The sequence below is a fragment of the Stenella coeruleoalba genome (assembly GCF_951394435.1).
Source record: "Stenella coeruleoalba genome assembly, chromosome: X".
In the NCBI taxonomy this organism is placed as follows: domain Eukaryota; kingdom Metazoa; phylum Chordata; class Mammalia; order Artiodactyla; family Delphinidae; genus Stenella; species Stenella coeruleoalba.
In genome coordinates, this window is record NC_137152.1 from 116,153,123 (window position 1) to 116,172,671 (window position 19,549).

Genomic DNA, 19,549 nt, shown 5'->3' on the forward strand with positions numbered 1-19,549 from the left:
ATCGTTCTGGATCAGTTAGTCTAAACTGATTCCATATTTTTCATTTCAGTTTACTGTATTCTTCATCTCTGGTTGTTCTCTATATTTCTAACTCTTTGCTAAAAACTTCTAACTTCTTGCTCTGTGCATCCGTTTGCCTCCCGTTTCTTTGCTTGTCTTTACAATCATTACTCTGAATTCTTTCTTGGGTAGATTGCCTATCTCCACTTCACTCAGTTCTTCTGGGGTTTTATCCTGTTCCTTTGTGTGGCGCATATTCCTCTGCCGCCCCATTTTGTTTAAGTTGCTCTTTGTATTTTTATGTCTGTGGTGGCCCTCTGTAGGAGATGTCCTGTGTCCCAGCAGTGCACTCCCCTCTTGTCACTCGAGCTATATGCTCTAGGGTTCCCCCTCAACGGCTGAGTGTGTGGGTGGTCTGGTAGGCTTGGTCGGGCCCCTTGTCTTGCTGGTTGCCAGGCCCTGCCTTGTATGCCTGCTGCCGGCTGCTGTTTCGTGGGGCCTGGTCACGAGGTGGCTGGTTGCAGAATCCTGGGGGGCCCCGGGGCTAGTGCTGGCTCACTGGTGGGCGGAGTCAGGGTCCCGAAGCCTCTGGGGCTGCTGCTCACCCACTGGCAGGCAAAGCTGGTTCCTGGAGTCTGGCTGCGGGGCCCAGGGATCCCAGAGCTCGTTTCAGGTCTTTGGTGGCAGCATGGGGGCAGTTCCCGACACAGTTGGGTCTGGGGTCTGGGGTGTCCTGAAGGTTGTATTGGCCTGCTGGTGGGCAGGGCCAGGGCCCAGCTGGTCCCAGGGTAGGGTCTGACCTGCTTTGGGGGGTTGTAGATTTCTTGCTTCTGGTGCCTGCCCCCTGGTGGGTGGAGCTGGATCTTCACCCTCAGGTGTGCAGGGCCATGTCTACGGGGCGTGTCCAGAGACAGCTGTGGGCTCTTTAGTCTTTAGGCAGCCTGAGTACTACTGATGCGTGGGCTGTGTCCCAGCACAGTTAATTGTTTGGCCTGAGGCGTCCTAGCACAGGTCTTGGTGCTAATGAGCTAGAGGGAGGGTCCCACCCACACCAGCATAGAACTCTCCCGAATATGGCTGCCACCAGTGTCCCCCAGTGTCGGCCTCAGCTGCCCCCTGCCTCTCCAGGAGACTCTCCAGAACCAGCAGGTAGGTCTGGCCCAGGCTCCTATCAAATTACTGCTTTTGCCCCCGGTCCTGATGCGCGTCAGGTTTTGTGTGGCCCTTTAAGAGTGGAGTCTCTATTTACCCCAGTCCTATGGGGCTCCTGCAATTAAGCCCTACTGGCCTTCAAAGCCAAATGCTCTGGGGGTTCATCTTCCTGGTGCAGGACCCCCGGGCTGGGGAGCCTGAGTGGGACTCAGAACTCTCACTCCTGTGGGAGAACCTTTGCCGTATAATTATTCTCCAGTTTGTGGGTCGCCCTGCTGGGGGGTATGGAATTTATTATATTGCGACTCCGCTCATTTTCTGGTAGGCTCCAGTCTCTTTCATTGATGGTCATTGTCAGGCTGGATTTTGACCTTGAGCACAGCTTTTAAGAACCTCCATTTCAGAAGACAGTGGTTTGAAAGTTTGAAATCATTGCACACACTGTTCAGTTTTTGTCTTCTTGAACTGCTGGGGACCAGTGAGTTTGTGGGTCCGACTGGCTAGGGCACCGCGGCCTTCTTTGCAGGTGTGGGCTGAGCCGGCACTTATAGCAAAAGCAGCATTCCTAGAGATTTGCAGACCAGCTCCACCGACGATGATGCAGAGATAGGCTGAGACTACAGGAGGTGGTTCAGAGAGCACAGGAGGAAAAATGAGGCTGGAGGCTTGCAGGAGTTCCGTGAGGGATTCATGAAGCTTTTTATTTGAAACCTATGGCCTCAATGTGTGTGAGTTGGAAGCAGTTAAAAGCGCAGATGTAGAACAGATGGTTATGGAAACAAATTACTAAACATCCAATTAACTAGCATCACATATGAAGCCATGCTTACGAAATGGTTATTAAAAAAATTACTATCTTCCTGTGACTAAAAAATGATTTCATTTTCTATATCATAATATACGTTCAAACACTAATGATACTTACATTGAGTGAGTCCCACAACGTATCAGGCAACATTTGAAGTGCACTACGAGTTTTCTTCAAAGCTCATCATAGCCCTTTGATGCAGGTGTTATTAGTTTCAGGCCCACCCCACCCCCCCACCCCCCACCCCCCACGGCGGAAAGGCGTGGACCAATTTGTTCCAGGTGATACACCTGAGACTTTAAGCGAGACACTCTGGAGCACTCTCCTCTTCACCACCACACATCCCTGTTCATACAGGGAGAACAGAAGATTTGATACCCGAGTTTCTATAATTTACCTTCTGCAAACAAGCTCACCACTTGTGTGCTTCCATATCTTTCCACAGCAAGATGTCCTTAGATACCGTATTTGTATCCACACTAATTTGCAAACAGACTTCAAGCTAAAATGCATTTAGAAAGTTTATCCACTGCCTTTACCCTCGGGAAACAAATATCTTATAAAGTTCAATTGCCACATTAAACATTTACCATTTACCTTTCATACTTCCTCCTCTGAACTTAAATTTCCCTACCAGTCTTCTGCTCTGAATTCTGAGTTTATATACGCAATGTGTTGCAGTAACACTTTCTGAGATTATTCAGGAGCTCAGAAACCATTGGCATATTCTCGGAGGGGAGAAAAAAAATCAAGTTTATAAATTCGGGTATTAAGCAAATTAGACCCTATTATGACAAAGAGACCTTTGGTTTTCTTGCCTTATGTGATAGAAAAAAGATAACAGAAGAATGTCATTCAATGTTAATCTGCACGTTTCATTTTTATCCTAATTGTGTGCAAATGAAAAGGGTCTCTGAACATTCAAAAGGGCTTTTCATTACTCATTAACCACATATAAATGCATGGGCAGTGGTTTGCCCCAGAAAATTGCCTTGAAGGTGACTTGAATGTATAGCTTCTGATTAAAGGGCAGACCTTTCTTCTTGGCCTCATCAATTCTTTGGCTCTCTGTAGTTAGAATTGCTAATAATTGTGGAATTTATTACCAGCTCTGATGGGGTTTGGGTCATAGTCTGTGCACGAGGGTCAAAGTAAAAAGAATACTGTCATGTGATTCAATGTGTGACCTCAAACTGCATTTAAATGGTTACAGTCCTAGCTCTTTAGAGATCCGATTCGAGAGAGCTCAGATTCATTCCCACATGTGTACCCTTTGCCCCAGCTACATTAAACTACCTGAAGGTCCTCAAATGTTTCAGCTTTTTATTTGTTTGTTTTGCCTCTGTCCATTGTATATCTTCTCTCATTCGGAAACATCCTTTTCCTCTTAAATTTTTTTTTTTTTGCGGTACGCGGGCCTCTCACCGTTGTGGCCTTTCCCGTTGCGGAGCACAGGCTCCGGACGCGCAGGCTCAGCGGCCATGGCTCACGGGCCCAGCTGCTCCGCAGCATGTGGGATCCTCCCGGACCGGGGCACGAACCCGTGTCCCCTGCATTGGCAGGCGGACTCTCAACCACTGCGCCACCAGGGAAGCCCTCCTCTTAAAATTTATACAAATAGTTTTGGAGTATTTTTGCAGTTTTGAAAAATCTGTATTGATATTAAAAATAAATTACAGGGACTTCCCTGTAAAATTACAGGGCGCAGTGGTTAAGAATCCGCCTGCCAATGTAGGGGACAGGGGTTCAATCCGTGGTCCGGGAAGATCCCACGTGCCGCGGAGCAACTAAGCCCGTGCGCCACAGCTACTGAGCCTGCGCTCTAGAGCCCGCGAGCCACAACTACTGAAGCCCGCGTGCTCTAGGGCCTGAAGGCCACAACTACTGAGCCTGCATGCTGCAACTACTGAAGCCTGCAAGCATAGAGCCCATGATCCGCAACAAGAGAAGCCACTGCAATGAGAAGCCCGGGCACCGCAGCTAAGAGTAGCCCTTGCTCGCTGCAACTAGAGAAAGCCCGTGCGCAGCAACGAAGACCCAACACAGCTAATAAATAAATAAATTAATTAAATAGATGATACATGAAAACTGTATATTCTCTTTGCAATAGATTTCAACAACACAGAAATATACAGAGCCAAATGTGAAAGGGCCTCTTTATCATTGCTACCCTGTCTCATACATTGTTTTGAGAATTTTTTGTTCTTTTATTGTAATATATAGTACATCTTAAAAAATGCAGAAATATTATATATATATATTTGATTGTTTTTCGTTTTTCTTTATGGTCTAACCCTCTATGTTTGCACTCCTAAATATATAGTTCAGTTTTGCCAGTTTTTGCACTTTATTTAAATGGAAAAATGCATAACGTTTCTTACTTTTTCCACCCTCCGTTTGGTTTGTGAAATGATTCATTAACTTTGATGTGTGGCTGCAGCCAGTTTGTGTAGTATTCTACTCTGTGCATATAGGGATGAGCAGGGGAGGGGAGGGAAGAAAGGGCGAAGGGTAGGAGGGAAAGATGCAATTAATTTTTGAATATTGATTTTTTCCACAACCTTGCAACACTCTTTTTAATTCTGATAAATTTAACTGTAGATTCATCGGGCTTCTCTAAACACAGAAACTTAACAAATTGGCTCCTTTTTCTACATTTCTCACCCTTCATATCCTTTTTGATTACTTTCTGCACTGGCTAGAACAGCCAATACAATGTTGAATATAGATGATAATACCAGGCATCTTTGTCTTAATCCTGTTCTCAGAGATGAAACAGTTCAACTTTTCACTCATAAGTTTATGTTTACTTTGGTTGTTTGCACATCCCTTTGTCAGACTAAGGGGATTTTCTTATATTCCTAGTTTGCTGAGAAGTTTATTTTTTTTTAAATCACGAATGGATGTTGAATTTTATCAAAGGTTTTTTCTGCATCTACTGAAACAATCACAAGTTTGTTTTTTAATCTTTTGATGTGTTAATAGGTTGATTTACATTATTCGATTTCCTAATGATATAGCAACCTTGCATTTCTGTGATAAATGCAATTTAGATATGATGTATTATCCTTTGCATATATTGCTTTATTCAGTTTGTTATTATTTTGCTTATGATTCTTACATTATGTTAATGAGTAAAACATAATTTTTTTCTTTCTCCTCTCCTTATTATGATTTGGTATCTACATTATGCTGGTCAGAAGAGTATGGATGTGTTCCTTTTATTATTTTTCTATTTTCTAGAAGATTTTGTGGAAGACTGGAATTATTTCTTCCTTTATTGTTTAGTAGACTGCTAATTCAATATCTTTGATTATTTAAGGAATATTCAAATTTTCTATTTTTTTCTGAGCCCGTATTATTTTTGTTTTTCTAATATTTTTTATTTGCCTACTTACCAAAACGATTGGTATGGAATTAATCAAAATATTTTTTTTAATCTATAGAAATCTGTCCCCTTTCTCATTCTTGATAGTTGTTACTGATGATTTTTTGAAATCAATCTTACCAGGGATTTCTCAATTTTATTGTTTATTTTCTAAATTCAAGCTCTTGGTTGTGTCAATCCTCTCTGTAATAATGTTTCTACTTCACATATTTCTGCTCTGATCTTTATTATTATTGTTGTTATTATCATTATATTTTTACTTCTACATTCTTTTGAGTTTATGTCACTATTCTTTTTCTCATAAACCATTTTCCAAAGTAACTGCACCATTTTAAATTTCCACCAGCAATGCATAAGGGTTCCAATTTCTCCACTTCTTCACCAATACTTATTATTATCTGCATTTTTTTTTTTATTGTAGCTATCCTAGTAGGTATGAAGTGGTACAGTACTGTGGTTTTGAGTTGCACTTTCCTAGTGGCAATTCATGTAGAACACTTTTCATGTGCTTATTGGTCATTTGTATATCATCTTGGGAGAAATACCTAAGAGAAAAATTCTTTGCCCATTTTTAAAATTGGGCTATTTGTCTTTTTATTATTGAGTTGTAAGAAATTTTTTATTGAAGTATAGTTTATTTACAATGTTGTGTTAATTTGTGCTGTACAGTAAAATGATTCACACACATACACACACATATATATTCCTTTTCACATTCTTTTCCATTATGGTTTATTACAGGGTATTGAATAGAGTTCCCTGTGCTATACAGTAGGTCCTTGTTGTTTATCCATTTTATATTTAGTGGTATATATCTGTTAATGCCAAACTCCTAATTTATCCCTCACTCAGCCCCTTTCCCCTTTGGTAACCATAAATTTGTTTTCTATGTCTGTGAGTCTGTTTCTGTTTTGTAAATAAGTTCATTTGTAGCATATTTTAGATTCCACATATAAGTGATATCATATGATATTTGTCTTTCTCTGCCTGACTGACTTATTTCACTTAGTATGATAATCTCTAGGTCCATCCATGTTGCTGCAAATGGTATTATTTCATTCTTTTTTATGGCTGAGTAGTATTCCATTGCATATACATATCACATCTTCTTTATCCATTCATCTGTCCATGGGCATTTAGGTTGCTTCCATGTCTTGGATATTGTAAATAGTGCTGCTATGAACACTAGGGTGTATGTATCTTTTCAAATTAGAGTTTTCTCTGGATATATACCCAGGAGTGGGATTGCTGGATCATATGGCCACTCTATTTTTAGTTTTTTAAGGAACTTCCGTACTGTTTTCCATAGTGGCAGCACCAATTTCATTCCCACCAACAGTGTAGGAGGATTCCTTTTTCTCCACACTCTCTCCAGCGTTTATTATTTGTAGACTTTCGATGATGGCCATTCTGACCAGTGTGAGGTGATACCTCATTGCAGTTTTGATTTGCACTTCTCTGAAAATTAGCGATGTTGAGCATCTTTCCATGTGCCTATTGGTCTTCTGTATGTCTTCTTTGGAGAAATGTCTATTTAGGTTTTCTGCCCATTTTTTGATTGGGTTGTTTGTTTTTTTCTTATTGAGTTGTACGAGCTGTTTGTATATTTTGGAAATTAAGCCCTTGTTGGTTGCATCATTTGCAAATATTTTCTCCCATTCTGAGGGTTGTTTTTTCATTTTGTTTATGGTTTTCTTTGCAGTGCAAAAGCTTATAAGTTTGATTAGGTCCCATTTGTTTATTTTTGCTTTTATTTCTATTGCCTTGGGGCACCAAGGTAAGAAAACATTGATTTATGTCAGTGAATGTTTTGCCTATGTTCTCTTCTATGAGTTTTATGGTATTATGTCTTATATTTGTCTTTAATCCATTTTGAGTTTATTTTTGTGTATGGTGTGAAAGAGTTTTAACTTCATCGATTTATATGCGGCTGTCCAGCTTTCCCAACACCACTTGCTGAAGAGACTGTCTTTTATGTACTGTATATTCTTGCTTCCTTTTTTGGATATTAATTGACCGTAGGTGTGTCTGTTTATTTCTGGGCTCTCTATTCTGTTCCATTGACCCATATGTCTGTTTTTGTGCCAGTACCACACTGTTTTGATTACTGTAGCTTTGTAGTAGTCTGAAGTCTGAGAGGGTTATGCCTCCAGCTTTGTTCTTTTTCCTCAGGATTGCTTTGGCAATTCTGGGTCTTTTATAGTTCCATGTAAATTTTAGGATTATTTGTTCTAGTTCTGCAAAAATGTCATGAGTAGTTTGATAAAGATTGCATTAGATCTGCAGATTACTTTGGGTAGTATGGCCATTTTAACAATATTAATTCTTCCAATCCAAGAGCATGGGGTATCTTTCTATTTTAATGCTTTATAAATTTCCTTTATCAATGTTTTATAATTCTCAGCATATAAGTCTTTCACCTCCTTGGTCAGGTTTATTCCTAAGTATTTTTTTAAATGGGATTTTAAAAGGGATTGCTTTTACTTTCCCTTTCTGATATTTCATTGTTACTGTAAAGAAATGCAAAGATTTCTGTATATTAGTCTTGTATCCAGCTACCTTGCTGAATTCATTTATCAGTTCTAATAGTTTTTGTGTGGAGTCTAGAGTTTTTTATATATAGTATTGTGTCATCTGCATAAAATGACAATTTTACCTCTTCCCTTCCAATTTGGATACCTTTTATTTCTTTTTCTTGCCTGATTGGTGTGGCTAGGACCTCCAATACTAAGTTGAATAGAAGTGGAGAGAGTGGGTATCCTTCTCTTGTTCTAGATTCTAGTGGGAAGGCTTTCAGCTTTTCACTGTTGAGTATTATGTTGGCTGTGGGTCTGTTATAAAGAGACAGACCCACATATGTTCCGTCTCTACCCACTTTGGTAAGAGTTTTTATCATGAATGATGTTGAATTTTATGCTTTTTCTGCATCTGTTGAGATGATCATGTGGTTTTTGTCTTTTGTTGATGTGCTGTATCACACATTGATTGATTTGCGTATGTTGAACCATCCTTGTGACCCTGGGTTGAATCCAACTTGATTGTGGTGAGTTGTAAGAATTTTTTATATATTCCAGGTACTAGTCCATAATAAGATACATGATCTGTCAAATTTTTCTCCCATTCTTTGGGTTGTCTTTCTTGATGGTGTCCTTTAAAGCACAAAATCTTTAATTTTGATGAAGTCCCATTTATGTATTTGTCCTTTGATTGCTTGTGTTTTAGTTGTCATTAGTTGTGAAGAAACAATTGCCTAATGCAAGGTCACATATATTTACTTCTATGTTTTCTTCTAAAAGTTTTATAGTTTTGGCTAATACATTTAAGTCTTTGATTCATTTTAAGTTAATTTTGTTTATGGTGTAAGGTAGGGGTCCAAATGAATCTTTTGCTCCATTAAAGCCATTTCAAAGGTCTGCCCAGATTTAAAGGGAAGCAAGGAGATAGTCCCAACTTCTCAGTAACAGAGCATCAACCTCCCATTGTAAGAAGAGCATGCAGAATGGTTGACTTTTTTGTAGAATGCAATCTGTTCTACTCAAGGTCATCAAATAATCTGATAGTTGATTCATGAATTGCAACTGTAATCAAAATTGTATATATGTTCATTGTTTGAGGAGAGGGTCTATTGTTTTAATCAGATCTATAATGGGGTCCATTTGCCAAAAAGTTTTAAAAAAAACTTAAAATTTAAAAGCTTTAAAATTTAAGTGACTAGTAATTCTATGTCATCTCTTTGAAGGGTGGGGATTGTATAATAAGGGGATTCAAATATTTTTAAACTATATCCAAAAGGTTTTATTACTTTAAAAAATGAAGCAACATGGCAAGATACTTATGTTTATTAAATATTGGTGGGCATAGATATGGGTGCTTTTCTGTATATCTGAAATATTTCTCTTTTTAAAATCATTATTATCATAATAACTTCCATTTTAGTCACAGATGGATCTTTTAACCTTTTGATATGATGGATAAACCTAACAACTAAATTCTGAGTTTCTTCTTTCTTTCTGGTTCTTGGGCCTCTTCTCCATGGCTTTTACCTGGAGCACAGGGATAGAAGGAAAAGTCATAAAACAGACAAGCTGGACACACAGGGTACTTTGGATCAGCAAACTTCTGCTCAGGCTGGGGCTACAAGTCAGTGCTGAGACACTTGCTGAAAGCTCTTTTTGTTTCATTCTCCTTTAAACACTACATAGGAAGAAACAAAAGGAGATGTCCTCCATAGTAGCTTTAAGTCAAACCCATTTGAACATAGTTTCTTTTGTCATTTAATTACAGTCATTGTTTCTTTTCTTTTCTTTCTTTCTTTTTCTTTTTTAAGCTTCCAGATTTCTCTGTAATTTTTGTATCTATGCAGATTAGACTGAGAGTCCCAGAAGACCCAGCTACATAATTAAGGACAGAATGGAACCTTCCACTTTACATCCATCTTCCCCAATTTAAAAAATGACATTTTACGTTTTCTAATCATACATTGTTGGCTTCCAGTTTTTCATTTTAGACAAATATTTTCTGCTCAAAGCCTGCTACAGTGAGTTTGCAACTTCTCAAGGAAACATGGATTTGAGTTGACAAGTCGTTTCCAGAATTCACTGTCATTTTTTCTCTGGATCCAATTCTAGAAAGTAACAGTGGGGACCATACAAGAAATTTCTCCTTCATTCAGGGTATTTCCTTGAGAGCTTTTGTAGAACCTCAAATTAGAACTTGTTATAGATTTAGAAAGACCTCCTTGCTGCACCTGGATGTTTTATTTGCCTCTCTGGCCTTGGAGGCTAAATTACTTTTAGACATGTAGATGCAGCAACAAAGAGTTATCGGTCAGTATCTGGAAAACAGGTGGTATATCTAAAGTTGGGAATTCGATGAAAGTTTGATGGACTGTTTACAAAGATGTCATCAGGGTAAAGGAGACCGTAAGACTAGTGACGCTGGGACTGTTACCACCCCTAGGCTTCAACAGGCAAGGGAGAGTGAGTGTTTGTCTATAGCCAGAGAGAGGTATGCAGAAAAAAGGAGCTGATAGGAGCTGTGACAAAGGCACTACTGCAAGGAAGAGGCTAGGAAATAAATACCCCGAATCACTTTGCTTCCTCCCTCCATTCTCTTATCGGTGCTTCCCATTGGCCAAACCCAGCTGGAACCAGAAAGTAAAGAAACTCATTGATTTCAGGTCAGCCTCCCAGAGCAGAGAGTAGGGCCTATAGGTGGAGTGGACATCCAGCACACCAGCTTATCCAGGGAAGTTCTAGAAATGCACTGAGGTGTCTACGTACTGAACATTCCACATAGGCTAATATTCATTAGAAATTATTCCGAGGATAAGATATTCTCCATTTGGGTGTTTGGGGCAGCCAAATTCCTCAGGCAATTTATATACCATTTGCAGATGCTCTGATTCTGAAACTATTCCACTAGTGGGGTTTAACAATCAGTTGGCTCAATATTATGCTTTGAGTGTATAAATAAAGATGATTCATCACAGGAAGAGGCAACATGTTTTTCACTGACCAGGAGTGTAATAAGATAAGAACAAATGCAAATGGATATAACAATAGCTGATTTCTGACATCAAGAAGAGTCCTTTTTTTGTACTTTTGTGTTTTGTAGAGCATTGATAGTGATCTTCCTATTTTTTTAAATTGAAGTATAGTTGATTTACAGTGTTTCAGGTGTACAGCAAAGTGATTCAGTTTATATATATATATGTATTTTTTTTCTTTTTCAGATTCTCTTCCATTATAGGTTATTATAAGATATTGATTATAGTTCCCTGTACTATACAGTAGGCCCTTGTCGTTTATCTATTTCATATATAATAGTGTGTATCTGTTAATCCCAAATTCCTAATTTATCTCTCTCCCCACTGTGCCCTTTGGTAACCATTAGTTTGTTTTCTATGTGTATGAGTCTATTTCTGTTTTGTAAATAAGTTCATTTGTATCATATGTTAGATTCCACATATAAGCAATATCATATGGTATTTGTCTTTCTCTATGTAACTTCACGTAGTATGATAATCTCTAGGTCCATGCATGTTGCTGCAAATGGCATTAGTTCATTCTTTTTTGTGGCTGAGTAATATTCCATTGTATATATGTGCCACATCTTCCTTATCCATTCCTCTGTTGGTGGACATTTAGGTCGCTTCCATGTCTTGGCTATTGTAAATAGTGCTGCTATGAACATTGGGGTGCATGTATCTTCGAATTAGAGTTTTTGTCTTTTCTGGATATATGCACAGGAGCGGGCAAATATTAATTTATAAAAATAAAGACCTTCAAGTGGGTTTTTCAGACCCAGCTAATTGTGTGAGGATGGCTGATATAGCAGAGCAGGTGGAGCCCTTGTTCTCTCCACTCACAGCATACCAGGTAGGTGCATTAATAACAGTACATGACGTTCAATTTCATAGCTCAACTCTTGCCTAATTCAGACTTTAACACGTTCCACTCTTAAATCCCTAAACTGTCTATCATATATCTAATTCTGAGTTGTTATAAAACAGCCAAGAGATGAGTACTGTACTATATATTTTGAGCTATTGCATAGTGGTGCTTCCAGCCAGACACCAGTTCAATTTGAGCAGCGTTGCAATTCCTAGTGAATATCAGGGTTTATTCTACCATTATCTGAATGTTTTACATTTATTTTATATTGTCCTTATTAGCTAATAAAATGAGAGGAAAATAGAAAATCGAATATACTGATGCATAGTTCCCATAAACTTAATACAATTGAGAGAAAAGAAAAATGTTAGCCTCTCAAAAGCTGTAAGCCTTTAACGTCAGTCAAACTTCAACCCGATACTGTGTATTAAAATATGAAGGAAAAGAACAAAATTGGGGAATACACAAAATGATGAAGGTGCATTGCGATCAGATTTTTGTGTGGTCTGGAGTCAGTGGGATATTAACAAAAAATGGATTTTTTTTTTCTCCAGTCACTGCCTTCAACCACACTCTACTGAATCTCTTTTTCCTGTCCTTTAATGAAGTCTCGGACAGATTCCATAAGTCTCTGGTCACTTTTGGTCATTAAAACTCAGTCCAGTTTACTGTTTCAATCTCAATGTCTATTTAATTTGCATTTCCCTTCCTTTCCCCTTCAGCATCGGCTTCAACAGGGACCCTGATAATTTATGAGTGGCAGGATAGGGTACGAAGGAGATGCTTCTTCTCTCCTCCTTCTTCAAAGCCTAACTCTTCTGGAGAGTCAAGGTGGACAGGATGTGGTGGAAAATGGGTACATGAACAAATCTGTCTTTATTTCCTGGCTGTGACTGTATTCCTTTTGTTGTTGTTGTTGGCTATTGCTGCTTCTTTGTTATCTCCTCCTGGACATCAAGAGTCTCTGTAAGAAAGGCATCAGATTGCTATCTCCCTTGTGGGCCTATGTTTTCGTTTTGCAGAAATTCAGTGGATTTGTTTATTTACATAGTTCCCTAGTGTGGAGGATGAAGAAGTGGTTCTCAACCTGTGCAGTACAGTACTTTCCTACCACCCAGGAAGACTTTGAAAATGTGTAAAGACATTAGTGGTTGTCAGGGTAACTGAGACTGCATTTAGTGTCCAGGGACCAGAGATATTAAATGTAATCTCCAAAGCGATCAGAGTTAAAAACAGTGCACGCATTGCATGGACAGCCTCTGAAGCATAGTGCTACCCCATTGCCAACATCCTTCCTCCTCTAAGAAGCACTGTTAAAAGACTGAAATACATCTTTTTTTTTTTTTCACCACCGTGGCCCATCCCGCCGAGGAGCACAGGCTCTGGACACGCAGGCTTAGTGGCCATGGCTCACGGGCCCAGCCGCTCTGCGGCATGTGGGATCTTCCCGGACCGGGGCACGAACCCACGTCCCCTGCATCGGCAGGCGGACTCCCAACCACTGCGCCACCAGGGAAGCCCTGAAATACATCTTTATTCGTAGGCAAATAACCACTAGCCTGACCCCCCCACCACCACCCCCTGCCCCACCAGTGTTTGTCTGCAGCAGTCACCTCAGTCCCAGCCTCATATCCTCCATGATCTAGCAAATATAGGGACAATGACCGGCAGAGCAGGGGCCTCCCAGGACCCTGATTTCACACCAAAGCCAGAGTCCATTCTGGTTGGGCGATGCCTACACACAAGCCCAATCACCCTTGCAATAATTGTTCTTGACTTTGATGCATTTGTTCTCCCTTCTCTAGTCCTCTTAAATATTCTGGGGAACGAAGGACAGCAAAGATTTGGGGATGATGGTTGGAGGTACCAGAACAAGACGTGCTACTACTTGATACGTTTAATGAACCCTTAGGGAGGTGTTTGGCCGTAATCCTTGGCAGGAATCTTAAGAAGAAAGGGTACTTAGTGCCTCTTTGTCCTCAGCTCTGGGCTCCAGGTTGTCATTCTGGAGTAATAGGAGAAGTCTCACTCAACATCCTATAACATCATAATAAAAAAATCTAATTTCAAAGTGAGACGTAATTAGGAACTTTTAACATTTTTTTAATTAGCTCTCTGGGAATAGTGCCCAGTTTTCACCATTCTACTTTAGCACATGTTTCCTTCCCCTCCCCTCCCCTCCCCTCCCCCTGGGAGTGCATTATGAACAAATACTGGTGACTAAAGATAGAGAAGATAGTTCTGATAAGTTGAAATCCATGAAATATTTGCTGATTAGACTCTGGGGTCCTTGTTACTCTGTGAAATAGTGAAGAAGCCCTGGACTTGAAGTCATCAGTTCAAACTGTGCTTCTGCCACTAATGCCCTGTGAGATATGAATGAGATTGAAGTCTCAAGGACGAGCCTTAGGTTTCTGACTGTGCTAATGTGTGGTCGGTGGTGTGATTTCGTGAGATGAGGCTGCTAGATGAACAGGTTAGAGGAGGAAGATCATGAGTTTAGTTTTGGACATGCTAAATTTGATATGCCTTTGACGGACCCAAGTAGAGATGCACAGGAAACGGGTGGAGACTTTCTGGGGTTCAGGAGAAATACATGAGCTGGAGTCGTATATGTGAAAGCTAGCTGTGGATGGATGCTAACTGATGCCATGGGAGTAGAATGAATGGTCTAAGAAGAATACAGAGTTAAAGATAGGAGGATCTGGGACTGTGTGATGAGGAATTGTAGAAGTTCATGTTTAGGTGCAAGAAAATGATTCAGTACAGGAGCAGCAAGGGATATACGAGGAAGAACCAGGAGAGGAAGGTTAGTTTACTCCGGATTTTTCCATACTCTTCTTTTTCCACGTGTTGATGCATTATCTGACATTCTTATCTATCACATTGCCTAGGCTTAATAACAGCAGTTTGTCCTCTGTTTCAGATGGATATTGGTGCACTCACTGCTGTCCTTTTCATCCGCGTTTTTCTTACTTGAAAACTCTGTATTCATTCCTCTGGAATGTCAAAAAGTTGTTTCCTGAAGCATGTGGTTCACTTGGCTTGCTATGAGAAAAAAAACATCCCTGCAGATGGTTGAATCTTCCATCCGATATAACAGAAGGCTCTGTTACTGTTTTTTGTTGTTGTAGTTGTTATTATTTGAATTGTGTAGTTGCTGTACACTTTCTCAGCGAGGTGGACACACTCTTGCATTCACTTTACAGGGATGGCAATTTGCGTTTTCTTTTATTTAATTTAATGAACTGTGGCAATGCACAAAGTTAAAGAATGATAGCATTTATGATTAAAGGAGCAAAGCAGATAGCACCAGCATCATTTGTCCAGGTTGTTGTAGATTTAGGAAAAAAATATCTATTCCCCTTGACCCTCTTGCAGTAAGAATATCATATTACTGCTGGGAGTAACAGACTGGTTTCTTCCTCCAAGCCCTCCTTCTCCCCTCAGATACATGTGTGCGTGTGAGTGTGTGTGTGTGTGTGTGTGTGTGTGTGTATACACACACATATAGTTTTACCTTTTGAAAAAGGTTTTCATATTCTTATGTGGTTTATTTGGAAAATTAAAATTGCGCACACAAAGATAAAATTAGAATGCCTAATAAGTAGACTGTCACTAAATGGCAAGTCCCTGGTATTGTTTGTGATAACTTCTCTTAATTCTATTCCTCAGTAATATTCTATAATTCATGGCAGCCTTGTCTGGTTCCTTACGTTGAGTTTGATGGTCACAGAGCCAATTGAACAACTCGTTAACTTTGATTTCTTTTTTGTTTTAAGTTCATTGCAACTTAATTTAGCCCTGCAAAAACACATGCTGAAACACTGCCAGAGATTGACTAGCTAAATACCATGGAGGTTAGCATTGCAGAAACAGTCAAAACCGAAGCAGAAATGTTCTGGACTTGAAGCCTAAATTTAGCATGTCAATAAAGGTGATAACCTAGGACCAACAACTCTGGAAGATTGGTCTGCTTCCCCAGAGGGAGAAAAATGTTCTTGTTCAGAGTATTCAGCAAATTGTAAAATTGTAAAATAAAAACTTGGATGCGTATTCTTGGCAATGTTGTCTTTTACCCAAGAACCTAGTCAGTTGCTACTTAGTAGGTGAAGACACCAATGCTGGTGTTCTCAAATACAATCACTTACATACTAAGAGAACACGTTCTCATTTGCTCATGCCATAAATTTGTGTTTGTGTGACCTGAGTGAGAGTATGGGATTGGCGAGGAGTGTGTTGAGGAAGAAAACAGTCCATTACTAATTGCAAGAGTGTCAGGGATGGAGGGCTATCAGGTAGAGTTCTGTGCTTGCTTTTTAGATCTTAGAAATCACCCTATTAAGTGACTATTAGTATTACAAACCCTTTATAGGGAAATGGGAATTGAGGTTCATTAAGGTTCAGATAATTGCCCAAGGTTACAGCTAGTAAGTGAAGTAACTGTGATTCAGACCCAGTCAGACTTGTCGTAGAGTCCCTGCTTTTAACCACTATGCTACAGAATCCCTCTGTAAAAGTGAAGTTTTCAAACACTGATATATTTTCACATCCTGCCTCTTACTATCCTGGAATTAGTGTATTTACCAAAGGAAAAGTGTCGTTGCTGGAAGAAGAGGGAAGCCACACTGAGCTGGCAGAAATAACAAAGATGTGGTGTATATACACAATGGAATGTTACTCAGCCATAAAAAGAATGAAATAATACTGTTTGCAGCAACATGGATGGACCTAGAGATGATCATACTGAGTGAAGTAAGTCAGACAGAGAAAGGCAGGGGGTTCCCTGGTGGTCTAGTGGTTAGGTTTCTGGGCTTTCACTGCCATGGCCCGGGTTCAATCCCTGGTCGGGGAACTGAGAGCCCACAAGCCACAAGGTATGGCCAAAAAAAAAAGGAATCATCAGACAAAGACAAATGTCATATTATATCACTTATATGTGGATTCTAAAAGAAAAAAACAATGATACAAATGTACTTATTTACAATAAGAAACAGACTCACAAAGAAAACAAACTAATGATTATCAAAGAGGAAAGGGGGAGAGATAAATTAGGAATTTGGGATTAACAAATACACACTACTATATATAAAAGATAACCAACAAGGACCTACTATATAGCATGGGGAACTATATTCAATATCTTATAATGAACTATAATGGAAAAGAATCTAAAAAATAATATATATATTATATATATCTGTATAATATATATATAATCTGAATTGCTTTGCTGTATACCTGAAACTAACATAACATTGTAAATCAACTGTACTTCAATTAAAAACATAAAACAAACAAAACACATGACCATCAGAGGAAAAAAGTAAATTAGTAATTATTAAGCCCATGCTGCATGCCGGGCATTTCCACATGTATCATCCACCCCATTATACTATCAGTGTGCTCTACGAATCCGCTCTTCACCCTCCTCTAACTGGTACCCCAGGAGGCTGCCCTGTATGGGCACCAACAACTTGAGTCCCTTGCCGTCTGGCTTCTGTTGGGTTCAGTGAATAAGAGGCAGGAGATTGCAGCAAGGGAGGAATGAAAAGGCAGGTGATTTATTCTTCTGACTTCCTCCCATTTGGTCACCAAGAACTGGTAGCGTCCATCAGCTAAAGCTTCCAGCTCCTCTCAGGTAGGCTTATCCTATCCACAATGACAGACATTTCTTTGGGTTCCTATAACTCCTCCTTCCCTTTGATCCTTCAGGCCTAAGAGTGATAATGGCTGCCCACTATTGCCAGGAACCCCTGCTGTCTCCACTCTGCCCACACCTTGTAAAGAGTCTCTTTGTTGAACCTCTCCAATCACTCCTTTTGAGGGTGAATCATACTAGACTCTGAATAATACACGGTAATCCTACAAGGTTAGTAAAATTATGTTGGTTTTTTGGTTGAAGAGTGGAGGCTGAGATAATTAAGTAACTTTTCCAAGAGTCCAATTAGTAAGTGACAGAGCCAGAAATCAAACTAAAGTATTTTTTTTAAACTTCCTTTTACTGGTAGCTGATTCCATAAGCTACAGCCTGTTAGCTATATCCACAGGAAAACTAGATATCTCACTGAAGAGGGGATGTATTTCAGAATAGATTTAAATGAGCATTCCTCATTTTGAAATTCAATTGAATCTCCCTTCAAATGGACTATACCTGTAACAAAGGGTTTTGGGTGTGGTGTGATGGTTAGGAATGTGAAACCTGGAGTCACTGCCTGACTCTCCAACTACTATCACTGTGTGACTTTGGGTAAATTACTTACATTCTTTTTGTTTCAATTTCCTCAGTTGTAAAAATTAGAGTAGTAATAGTGCCGGCTTCATAGAATCATGGAAAGGATAAAATGAGCTAATATATGTAAAGCCCTTAGAACAGTGTATGACTCACAGTAAGAGGTCAATAAATGTAGCTATTATTACTATGGATTTCAATGTATTCACTTCTCTTGCCTCTAAACCTATGGAGCTGATTCTCACAAAGAGAATCCTCCTACTTTATAGAGATCAGAAACAAATATGCAGCTTCTCTTGTGTTTTTTAAATTATTATTATTTAACCTGCTAGAAGGAAGATAACAATTTTGAGCAGCTAGTTCCATCCCATCTTTGGGCCCTTTGGGGTTCTTATTGCTAAAAGTTCCCTTTTAGTGGAATTGTTGGGTGGGTAGAGATGGGTCCATGGTGAAAGCAGCTTCACTGACCTATGCTCAGCAGGGTAGGGATGCAGAGCCTGTTTTTACACTACATATTTGTCCGGTAGTATTTTCTTACCTAGTTCCGCTGGTGACCAGAGGCACTTCAATATTTTTTTGCAAAGAGAACAGCTCAGTGGCTACATTGGAATCAAGCTTTTTCCCTTGGTTTGCTCAGCACCTTGTTGAGTGGTCACTGGTCTCCAACGACAGAAGTTGGAAACAGTACGCGATTGGGAGTCATGAGATCTGGGTTCTCTCAGTTGTTTCAATATGTGGCTCTATGACTTTGGCCAAGTTACTAACCCATGTAAGCCTTAAGTATCTCATCTGTCAAAACAAGAAGTTGGATCAGTTGATGAATAAAATCTCTTTCTCTCCTGAAATACCATGGCATTACTGAGGGAATCATAGCACCTAATCAAAGTGGCCAGCCTTCTCTTTGCCTCGTGTGAGGGCTCAATGGCAAAGCAGAAAGAACACAGGCTGAGGTGACAAATACAAGTGGAGGCCTAGTATAACTTTACTGCTTACTCCCTATCTGAACGTTGAAAAGTTATTTGATAGATACTGAATAACCTCAAATTCCTCATTTTTAAAGGTAAGATATAATACAAAACATTGTTAGAAGATGATTCATGTCAATTTCCTAGTACACTATATGATAACTCTACTAATATTCAAGCGTCTTACCGTTTCATTGAGGAGTTTGAGAGATCTCATAATAGAATTACTAGAGCATAGAAATTTGTGATAATCTTTTTCAGACCACAAATGAGGACACAGGCTATGAGGAAAGATTTCATATTTGTGAATTTATTTATAAGAAGATTCATATGAATGTATAAACATTAGGTTTTATTGAGCATTTACAGAATTCCCTTAAAATACTTAAAAGTGTAAGATATTGAGAGAGTACTGGGAAATTTCTGGTGGCCATTCATGTAAAGTAAATGCCATGCATGACATATACACATGTATGTATATAACAGGCATTCAGGGATGGATGAGATCACAAAGATTTGCTCTGTGCTTCGTTACTGCGGCTCTGTCAGCCAGGAGTCAATGGTACCACATAAAAAGCTGCTGTGAATCTCTGAACCACAGTACAGGGT